The sequence below is a fragment of the Oncorhynchus tshawytscha genome, linkage group LG09 (assembly GCF_018296145.1).
Source record: "Oncorhynchus tshawytscha isolate Ot180627B linkage group LG09, Otsh_v2.0, whole genome shotgun sequence".
In the NCBI taxonomy this organism is placed as follows: Eukaryota; Metazoa; Chordata; class Actinopteri; order Salmoniformes; family Salmonidae; genus Oncorhynchus; species Oncorhynchus tshawytscha.
The window spans coordinates 5242760-5255259 of record NC_056437.1 but is presented as its reverse complement, the minus strand read 5'-3'; the positions used below and the strand labels follow the sequence as shown (position 1 = coordinate 5255259).

The following is a 12500-nucleotide window of genomic DNA, read 5'->3' as shown; positions in this document are numbered from 1 at the left end:
CCGCCCACAACCGCAAGGCTCTCCAGAGGGTGGTACTGTCTGCAAAAGGCACCACCGGGGGCAAACTACCTGCCCTCCAGGACACCTACACCACCCAATGTCACAGGAAGGCCAGAAAGATAATCAAGGACAACAACAACCCGAGCCACTGCCTGTTTACCCCGCTACCATCCAGAATGTGAGGTCAGTACAGGTGCATCATCACCACCCGAGCCACTGCCTGTTCACCCCGCTACCATCCAGAATGTGAGGTCAGTACGGGTGCATCAAAGCGGGGACCGAGAGACTGAACAACAGCTTCTATGTCAAGGACATTAGACTGTTAATAATGCCACTTTAATAATGTCTACATATCTGTCACGTTCTGACCATTATTTCCGTTGTTTTGGCATTATTTAGTATGGTCAGGGCGTGAGTTGGGGTGGGCAGTCTATGTTTGTTTTTCTATGATTTGGGGATTTGTATGTTTCAGCCCAGTATGGTTCTCAATCAGAGGCAGGTGTCATTAGTTGTCTCTGATTGAGAATCATACTTAGGTAGCCTGGGTTTCACTGTTTGTTGGTGGGTGATTGTCTATGTTGATTGCTTGTGTCATCACAGTTCTCATTAGCTTCACGGTTGTTATTTTGTTTATTGTTTTTGTATTTCAGTGTTTTCTTTATTAAAATTAATGAATGATACATACCACGCTGTATTTTGGTCCTATGATCCTTCTCGCCTCTCCTCTTCAGATGAAGAGGAGGACGACCGTGACAATATCTTTCATTACTCATCCCATATACTGTATTTTTCTACCATCGATTGCATCTTGCCAATGCCGCTCGGTCATCTATATATTTATATTTATATATTCTTATTCATATATTGTTATTCCATTCATCTACTTAGATTTGTGTGTATCAGACAGTTGTTGTGGAATTGTTAGATTAATTGTTAGATATTACTGCACTGTCAGAACTAGAAGCACAAGCATTTCGCTACACTCACAATAACATCTGCTAACCATGTGTATGTGACCAATACAATTTGATTTGATTTGATTATATGTTCGAGAAGGCATCTTTTACATTCAAAGGGTGAAGCCATGACAAGCGACATGCGTCTAGTTTCCTGAATCGGGTCACAAATGGTTTGATGAAGAATGCATCAACTTAAGAAAGGAATAGAATAACTTACCCAACCAAAAACATAGAGACCCAGAATGTCACGTTCGTTATAATGATGAGACCAAGGCGCAGCACGGTATCCGTACATTCTAATTTATTTAAATAATGAACACTGAACAAACTAACAAAATAACAAAATGAATAGCGTGAAGCAAACGAGTGCTGACAGGCAACTACACACAGACATACAAAAACCTAGACCTACAAAAAACCTAGACCTACAGAAACCCTAGACCTACAAAACCCTACACCTATAAAAACCTAGACCTACAAAACCCTAGACCTACAAAACCCTAGACATACAAAACCCTAGACCTACAAAACCCTAGACCTACAAAAACCTAGACATACAAAAACCTAGACCTACAAAAACCTAGACCTATAAAAACCTAGACCTACAAAAACCTAGACCTACAATAACCTAGACCTATAAAAACCTAGACCTACAAAACCCTAGACATACAAAAACCCTAGACCTACAAAAATCTAGACCTACAAAATCTAGACCTACAAAACCCTAGACCTACAAAAACCTAGACCTACAAAAACCTAGACCTACAAAAACCTAGACATACAAAAACCTAGACATACAAAAACCCTAGACATACAAAAACACTAGACCTACAAAAACCTAGACCTACAAAACCCTAGACCTACAAAACCCTAGACATACAAAAACCTAGACCTACAAAACCCTAGACCTACAAAAACCTAGACCTACAAAAACCCTAGACCTACAAAAACCTAGACCTACAAAAACCTAGACCTACAAAAACCTAGACCTACAAAAACCTAGACCTACAAAACCCTAGACCTACAAAACCCTAGACCTACAAAAACCTAGACATACAAAAACCTAGACCTACAAAAACCTAGACCTATAAAAACCTAGACCTACAAAAACCTAGACCTACAAAAACCTAGACCTATAAAAACCCTAGACCTACAAAAACCTAGACCTACAGAAACCTAGACCTACAAAACCCTAGACCTACATAACCTAGACCTACAAAACCCTAGACCTACAAAACCCTAGACCTACAAAAACCTAGACCTACAAAAACCTAGACTACAAAAACCCTAGACCTACAAAAACCTAGACCTACAAAAAGACCTACAAAACCCTAGACCTACAAAACCCTAGACCTACAAAACCCTAGACCTACAAAAACCTAGACCTACAAAACCCTAGACCTACAAAAACCTAGACATACAAAAACCCTAGACCTACAAAACCCTAGACCTACAAAAACCTAGACCTACAAAAACCTAGACCTACAAAAACCTAGACCTACAAAAACCTAGACCTACTAAAAACCTAGACCTACAAAAACCTAGACCTACAAAAACCTAGACCTATAAAAACCTGGACCTACAATAACCTAGATATACAAAAACCTAGACCTACAAAAACCTAGACCTAAAAAAACCTAGACCTATAAAAACCTAGACCTACAAAAACCTAGACCTATAAAAACCTAGACCTACAAAAACCTAGACCTACAAAAACCTAGACCTATAAAAACCCTAGACCTACAAAAAACCTAGACCTACAAAAACCTAGACCTACAAAACCCTAGACCTACAAAACCCCTAGACCTACAAACCCTAGACATACAAAAACCCTAGACAGTATAAAACCCCTAGACCTACAAAAACCCTAGACATACAAAACCCCATAGACAATATAAAACCTAGCGTACCCACCCTAGTCACACCCTGACCTAACAAAGATATAAAGAAAACAGAGATATCTAAGGTCAGGGCATGACACAGAAAACCTGAGCCTACGCCTTCACTATGATGAATCACTAAAACAATACAGAATTCCACTACGGAACAATAAGGAAAGGCACGTCATTAAAAAAACATACAACATTATGAGATCCATGTACACAAACAACACGTTAATGTATATCATTGGTGAGAAAAGTCTGCCACACCCGGCCACACAAAAAGATCTGGCTAAAAATATACCCGGCCTCATTGAACCCATTGCCCTTTATAGTTGTGAGCTCTGGGGTCCGCTCACCAGCCAAGACTTCCCAAAATGGGACAAACACCAAATTGAGACTCTGCATGCAGAATTCCGAAAAAATATCCTCAGTCTACAAAGTAAAACACCAAATAATGCATGCAGAGCAGAATTAGGCCGATACCCACTAATGATCAAAATCCAGAAAAGAGCTGTTATATTCCACAACCACCTAAAAGGAAGCGATACCCAAACCTTCCATAACAAAGCCATCACCTACAGAGAGATGAACCTGGAGAAGAGTCCCCTAGGCAAGCTGGTCCTGGGGCTCTGTTAACAAACACACCCTACAGAGCCCCAGGACAGCAGCACAATTAGACCCAACCAAATCATGAGAAAACAAAAAGAGAATTACTTGACACATTGGAAAGAAACAACAGAGCAAATTAGAATGCTATTTGGCCCTAAACAGAGAGTACACAGTGGCAGAATACCTGACCACTGTGACTGTCCCTAAACAGAGAGTACACAGAGGCAGAATACCTGACCACTGTGACTGACCCTACACAGAGAGTACTCAGCGGCAGAATACCTGACCACTGTGACTGACCCTACACAGAGAGTACACAGAGGCAGAATACCTGACCACTGTGACTGACCCTACACAGAGAGTACACAGCGGCTGAATACCTGACCACTGTGACTGACCCTACACAGAGAGTACACAGAGGCAGAATACCTGACCACTGTGACTGACCCTAAACAGAGAGTACACAGAGGCAGAATACCTGACCACTGTGACTGGCCCTAAACAGAGAGTACACAGAGGCAGAATACCTGACCACTGTGACTGACCCTACACAGAGAGTACACAGAGGCAGAATACCTGACCACTGTGACTGGCCCTAAACAGAGAGTACACAGCAGCAGAATACCTGACCACTGTGACTGACCCTAAACAGAGAGTACACAGCAGCAGAATACCTGACCACTGTGACTGACCCTACACAGAGAGTACACAGCAGCAGAATACCTGACCACTGTGACTGACCCTAAACAGAGAGTACACAGCAGCAGAATACCTGACCACTGTGACTGACCCTAAACAGAGAGTACACAGCAGCAGAATACCTGACCACTGTGACTGACCCTAAACAGAGTACACAGCAGCAGAATACCTGACCACTGTGACTGACCCTACACAGAGAGTACACAGAGGCAGAATACCTGACCACTGTGACTGACCCTACACAGAGAGTACACAGAGGCAGAATACCTGACCACTGTGACTGACCCTAAACAGAGAGTACACAGCAGCAGAATACCTGACCACTGTGACTGACCCTAAACAGAGAGTACACAGAGGCAGAATACCTGACCACTGTGACTGACCTTAAACAGAGAGTACACAGCAGCAGAATACCTGACCACTGTGACTGACCCAAACTAGAATGCTAGTTGGCCCTAAACAGAGAGTACACAGCAGCAGAATACCTGACCACTGTGACTGACCCAAACTAGAATGCTAGTTGGCCCTAAACAGAGAGTACACAGCGGCAGAATACCTGACCACTGTGACTGACCCAAACTAGAATGCTAGTTGGCCCTAAACAGAGAGTACACAGCAGCAGAATACCTGACCACTGTGACTGACCCTACACAGAGAGTACACAGCAGCAGAATACCTGACCACTGTGACTGACCCTACACAGAGAGTACACAGCAGCAGAATACCTGACCACTGTGACTGACCCTAAACAGAGAGTACACAGCAGCAGAATACCTGACCACTGTGACTGACCCTAAACAGAGAGTACACAGAGGCAGAATACCTGACCACTGTGACTGACCCTAAACAGAGAGTACACAGAGGCAGAATACCTGACCACTGTGACTGACCCTAAACAGAGAGTACACAGAGGCAGAATACCTGACCACTGTGACTGACCCAAACTAGAATGCTATTTGGCCCTACACAGAGAGTACACAGAGGCAGAATACCTGACCACTGTGACTGACCCTAAACAGAGAGTACACAGTGGCAGAATACCTGACCACTGTGACTGACCCTAAACAGAGAGTACACAGCGGCAGAATACCTGACCACTGTGACTGACCCTAAACAGAGAGTACACAGAGGCAGAATACCTGACCACTGTGACTGACCCTAAACAGAGAGTACACAGCGGCAGAATACCTGACCACTGTGACTGACCCTAAACAGAGAGTACACAGTGGCAGAATACCTGACCACTGTGACTGGCCCTAAACAGAGAGTACACAGTGGCAGAATACCTGACCACTGTGACTGGCCCTACACAGAGAGTACACAGTGGCAGAATACCTGACCACTGTGACTGACCCAAACTTAAGGAAAGCGTTGACTATGTACAGACTCAGTGAGCATAGCCTTGCTATTGAGAAAGGCCGCCGTAGGCAGACATGTCTCTCAAGAGAAGACAGGCTATGTGCTCACTGCCCACAAAATGAGGTGGAAACTGAGCTGCACTTCCTAACCTCCTGCCCAATGTATGACCATATTAGAGAGACATATTTCCCTCTGATTATACAGATCCAGAAACAAACCCGATTTTCATAAACTCCCATATGTACTGGGTGAAATTCCACAGTGTGCCATCACAGCAGCAAGATGGGTGACCTGTTGCCACAAGAAAAGGGCAACCAGTGAAGAACAAACACCATTGTAAATACAACCCATATTAATGTTTTGTTGATGATCTTTTTCACTTGCTTTGGCAAAGTAAACATAATGTTTCCCATGCCAATAAAGACCCTTAAATGTGAATTGAACTGAGAAAGAGAGAGATAGAGACTGTCTCCTCCTGGGATTTGTATTTATTAAGGATCCCGATTAGCAGCACCTAATCTTCCTGAGGGTTTATTAAGGATCCCGATTAGCAGCAGCTACTCTTCCTGGGGTTTATTAAGTATCCCATTTAGCAGCAGCTACTCTTCCTGGGATGTATTAAGTATCCCGATTAGCAGCAGCTACTCTTCCTGGGGTTTATTAAGGATCCCGATTAGCAGCAGCTACTCTTCCTGGGGTTTATTAAGGATCCCGATTACCAGCAGCTACTCTTCCTGGGGTTTATTAAGGTTCCCGATTAACAGCAGCTACCCTTCCTGTTACCTGATGTGGAATAGAGTTCCATGTAGTCATGACTCTATGAAGTACTGTGAGCCTCCCTTAGTCTGTTCTGGACTTGGGGATTGTGAAGGTAGAGCAGCACTTTATTACAGACAGACTTCTCCTTATCTTCTTCTTCTCTACTGTTTTTCATTTAACCTTTATTTAACTAGGCAAGTCAGTTAAGAACAAATTCTTATTTTCAACTACAGCCTAGGAACAGTGGGTTAACTGCCTGTTCAGGGGTAGAATGACAGATTTGCACCTTGTCAACTCGAGGATTTGAACTTGCAACCTTCCGGTTACTAGTCCAATGCTCTAACCACTAGGCTACCCTGCCAACCCTGTTGTATCAATATATTTTGACCCTGACAGTTTACAACCCAGGGTTACTCCAAGCAGTTTAGTCACCTCAACTTGCTCAATTTCCACATAATTCATTACAAGATTTAGTTGAGGTTCATGGTTTAGTGAATGATTTGTCCCAAAGACAATGCTTTTAGTTTTAGACATATTTAGGGCTAACTTATTCCTTGCCACCCACTCTGAAAGTAACTGTAGCTCTTTGTTGAGTGTTGCAGTCATTTCAGTCTCTGTAGTAGCTGACGTGTAACGTGTTGAGTCATCCGCATACATAGACACACTGGCTTTACTCAAAGCGAAATGACTTTAGCTTCCCTCCAGGCCTGAGGGCACACACCTTCTAGTAAGCTTAAATTGAAAATATGGTAAATAGGAGTGGCAATATCGTCCGCTATTATCTTCAGTAATTTTCCATCCAAGTTGTCAGACCCCGGTGCTTTTTTATTGTTGATAGACAACAATCATTTTTTTTCACTTCTTCCATACGGAATTCAAAATTGCAATGGTTGTCTTTCGTAATTTGGTCAGATATACTTGGATGTCAGTGTTTGTTGCTGGCAAGTCATTAAAGTAGTTGGCAACGTCAGTGGGTTTTGTGATGAATGAGCCGTCTGATTCAATGAATGACGGAGCAGAGTTTGCCTTTTTGCCCAGAATTTCATTTAAGGTGCTCCAAAGCTTTCTATCATCATTCTTTATATCATTTATCTTGGTTTCATAGTAAAGTTTCTTATTCTTTTTTATTTAGTTTTTATTTATTATTTAGTTGCCAGATTCTGACCTTAGTTCTTTTGTTATGTCTTTGTGTTAGTTTGGTCAGGGCGTGAGTTGGGGTGGGTAGTCTATGTTCTTTTTCTATGTTGAGTGTATGTGTTTGGCCTGGTATGGTTCTCAATCAGAGGCAGGTGTCGTTAGTTGTCTCTGATTGAGAATCATACTTAGGTAGCCTTTTCCCACCTGTGTTATTTTCTGTTATGTGTCTGTCACCTTTCAGAACTGTATCATTTCTCCTTTGTTAGTTTGTTTAGTGTTCAATAAATATGATGAACACTTACCACACTGCGCTTTGGTCCTCACCTCATTCCAACGACGAGCGTCACGTTAGTTTAGTCACATGATTTCTCAATTTGAAATACGTTTGCCAATCGGTTGTGCAGACAGTTTTATTTGACATTTCTTTTGCCTCTCTTCCCTCTCAACCATACAATTTTTCAATTCCTCATCAATTAACAGTTTTTTTAACAGTTTTAAAGGTCATTTTCTTAATGGGTGCTTATTAGTAACTGGAATAAGTAGTTTCATAAATGTGTAAAGTCCAGCGTCTGGTTGCTCCTCATTACTCACCACAGACCAGCAGCGTCTGGTTGCTCCTCATTACACACCACAGACCAGCAGCGTCTGGTTGCTCCTCATTACACACCACAGACCAGCAGCGTCTGGTTGCTCCTCATTACACACCACAGACCAGCAGCGTCTGGTTGCTCCTCATTACACACCACAGACCAGCAGCGTCTGGTTGCTCCTCATTACACACCACAGACCAGCAGCGTCTGGTTGCTCCTCATTACACACCACAGACCAGCAGCGTCTGGTTGCTCCTCATTACACACCACAGACCAGCAGCGTCTGGTTGCTCCTCATTACACACCACAGACCAGCAGCGTCTGGTTGCTCCTCATTACACACCACAGACCAGCAGCGTCTGGTTGCTCCTCATTACACACCACAGACCAGCAGCGTCTGGTTGCTCCTCATTACACACCACAGACCAGCAGCGTCTGGTTGCTCCTCATTACACACCACAGACCAGCAGCGTCTGGTTGCTCCTCATTACACACCACAGACCAGCAGCGTCTGGTTGCTCCTCATTACACACCACAGACCAGCAGCGTCTGGTTGCTCCTCATTACACACCACAGACCAGCAGCGTCTGGTTGCTCCTCATTACACACCACAGACCAGCAGCGTCTGGTTGCTCCTCATTACACACCACAGACCAGCAGCGTCTGGTTGCTCCTCATTACACACCACAGACCAGCAGCGTCTGGTTGCTCCTCATTACACACCACAGACCAGCAGCGTCTGGTTGCTCCTCATTACACACCACAGACCAGCAGCGTCTGGTTGCTCCTCATTACACACCACAGACCAGCAGCGTCTGGTTGCTCCTCATTACACACCACAGACCAGCAGCGTCTGGTTGCTCCTCATTACACACCACAGACCAGCAGCGTCTGGTTGCTCCTCATTACACACCACAGACCAGCAGCGTCTGGTTGCTCCTCATTACACACCACAGACCAGCAGCGTCTGGTTGCTCCTCATTACACACCACAGACCAGCAGCGTCTGGTTGCTCCTCATTACACACCACAGACCAGCAGCGTCTGGTTGCTCCTCATTACACACCACAGACCAGCAGCGTCTGGTTGCTCCTCATTACACACCACAGACCAGCAGCGTCTGGTTGCTCCTCATTACACACCACAGACCAGCAGCGTCTGGTTGCTCCTCATTACACACCACAGACCAGCAGCGTCTGGTTGCTCCTCATTACACACCACAGACCAGCAGCGTCTGGTTGCTCCTCATTACACACCACAGACCAGCAGCGTCTGGTTGCTCCTCATTACACACCACAGACCAGCAGCGTCTGGTTGCTCCTCATTACACACCACAGACCAGCAGCGTCTGGTTGCTCCTCATTACACACCACAGACCAGCAGCGTCTGGTTGCTCCTCATTACACACCACAGACCAGCAGCGTCTGGTTGCTCCTCATTACACACCACAGACCAGCAGCGTCTGGTTGCTCCTCATTACACACCACAGACCAGCAGCATCTGGTTGCTCCTCATTGCACACCACGGACCAACAAATGTTCTTGACATCATCAACATAAGAATCGCTACAAAACATCTTGTATGACCTCTTATACACTATATTAGGCCCAGCCTGACCTCTTATACACTATATTAGGCCCAGCCTGAGCTCTTATACACTATATTAGGCCCAGCCTGACCTCTTATACACTATATTAGGCCCAGCCTGACCTCTTATACACTATATTAGGCCCAGCCTGACCTCTTATACACTATATTAGGCCCAGCCTGACCTCTTATACACTATATTAGGCCCAGCCTGACCTCTTATACACTATATTAGGCCTAGCATGACCTCTTATACACTATATTAGGCCCAGCCTGACCTCTTATACACTATATTAGGCCCAGCCTGACCTCTTATACACTATATTAGGCCCAGCCTGACCTCTTATACACTATATTAGGCCCAGCCTTTGGAACTTTGTTTTATTTTCCCTAGATATGGATACTAGTCATATGTATCAAATCAAATATATTTATAAAGCCCTTCTTAAATCAGCTGATATCTCAAAGTGCTATACAGAAACCCCCAGCCTAAAACCCCAAACAGCAAGCAATGCAGGTGTAGAAGCACGGCTATATACAGTATATTGTGATCACTACATCTGATGGATTTGGATACTACTTTTAAGCAAATTTCTGTAGCATTAGTAAAGATGTGATCAATACATGTTGATGATTTAATTCCTGTGCTGTTTGTAAACTACCCTGGTAGGTTGACTGATAACCTGAACCAGGTTGCAGGTTATCAGTAACCAGGTACTGGTTACAGTTTGAAGCTTTTTCTTGAGTGGGCAGCTTGATGAAAGCCAGTCAATATTGAAATCATCCAGAAAATATACCTCCCTGTTGATATCACATTACATTATCAAGCATTTCACACATGTTATCCAGACACTGACTGTTAGCACTTGGTGGTCTATAGCAGCTAGGTGAGGCAGATGAACCTCTAGCCATATTACTTCAACAGTATTTAAAATTAACAATTGTGCCAATACTTTTGGTGGTAACTGTAAATCATTCCTGCCTGGCCTGGACTGCTACGTGCTAGACCTGGCCTGGACTGCTACGTGCTAGACCTGGCCTGGACTGCTACGTGCTAGACCTGGCCTGGACTGCTACGTGCTAGACCTGGCCTGGACTGCTACGTGCTAGACCTGGCCTGGACTGCTACGTGCTAGACCTGGCCTGGACTGCTACGTGCTAGACCTGGCCTGGACTGCTACGTGCTAGACCTGGCCTGGACTGCTACGTGCTAGACCTGGCCTGGACTGCTACGTGCTAGACCTGGCCTGGACTGCTACGTGCTAGACCTGGCCTGGACTGCTACATGCTAGACCTGGCCTGGACTGCTACGTGCTAGACCTGGCCTGGACTGCTACGTGCTAGACCACACACTGTGTTTGTGTCTGTGTGTCAGTAACAACAACCTCTTGTCCCTTCTCCCACTGCAGCAACATCTGCAGGTCAGGGATTGGCCGAGTCAGCCAGCCAGACCCACACCACAACCTGGGATAAATGAAGGGAAATCATGCTTCACAAGGAGGGATCTCAAAGGAAGGAAGAGTGTGTGTGTGTGTGTGTGTGTTTGCATAGTCCCTTCCAGGAAGAAATTAAATATAATTATGTACAGCTAAACAAATACAGTGCCATTTTGCTAATTGGATGACTACTGTATTCAAAGGCTTTACGCATGGGGATGAACCTATTGGCGGTGTTGATAGTCTATTATTGGGAGGGGGACGGGGGTGGGGAAGAGGGAGGGGTAGGGTTGAGGAAGGCGAGAAAGTGAGGGGAGAGCAGGAGGGGAAGAGGGAGGGGGACGGGGAGGGAGAGGGTGGAGGTTGGAGGAAGGGTGGGAGATGGAGTGGGAGGGAGGAGGTTGGAGGAAGGGAGGGAGATGGAGTGGGAGGGATGAGGGGGAGGTTGGGGAGAAAGGGGGAGAGAGACGGGGAGAGCAGGAGGGGGAGAGGTGAGTGGGAGGGAGAGGAGGAGGGGACAAGGGAGGGAGGGAGGGAGGGAGGGAGGGAGGGAGGGTTTGCATACGGCATAGTGTCTTCCAGGAAGACATGAAATAGAATTCTAAACAACTACAGTACGATCAACATCTTCATTTGCACGTGGCAGAGGGTGTAAATACATATACTTCTATATATACTATATATACTCTAATATACTGTAATGAGGTGGTATATTATATACTTCTATATATACTATATATACTATATGTACTGTAATGGAGTGGTATATTATATACTTCTATATATACTATATGTACTGTAATGCGGTGGTATATTATATACTTCTATATATACTATATGTACTGTAATGAGGTGGTATATTATATACTTCTATATATACTATATGTACTGTAATGCGGTGGTATATTATATACTTCTATATATACTATATGTACTGTAATGAGGTGGTATATTATTTACTTCTATATATACTACATATACTGTAATGAGGTGGTATATTATATACTTCTATATATACTATATGTACTGTAATGAGGTGTTATATTATATACATCTATATATACTTTATGTACTGTGGTATATTATATACTATATGTACTGTAATGAGGTGGTATATTATATACTTCTATATATACTATATGTACTGTAATGAGGTGGTATATTATATACTTCTATATATACTATATGTACTGTAATGGGGTGGTATATTATATACTTCTATATATACTATATGTACTGTAATGGAGTGCTATATTATATACTTCTATATATACTATATGCACTGTAATGAGGTGTTATATTATATACTTCTATATGTACTGTAATGAGGTGTTATATTATATACATCTATATATACTTTATGTACTGTGGTATATTATATACTTCTATATGTACTGTAATGGAGTGGTATATTATATACTTATATATATACTATATGTACTGTAATGGGGTGTTATATTGTATACTTCTATATATACTATAT

At 43.7% G+C, this 12500-nt stretch overlaps 1 protein-coding gene across 1 annotated transcript in view; it reads right to left on the bottom strand.

Moving 5' to 3' along the window:
- The window catches only part of dcc (DCC netrin 1 receptor), a 634145-nt gene that overhangs the window by 235478 nt on the left and 386167 nt on the right, over positions 1-12500 (bottom strand). The gene's annotated exons all lie outside the window — the stretch shown is intronic.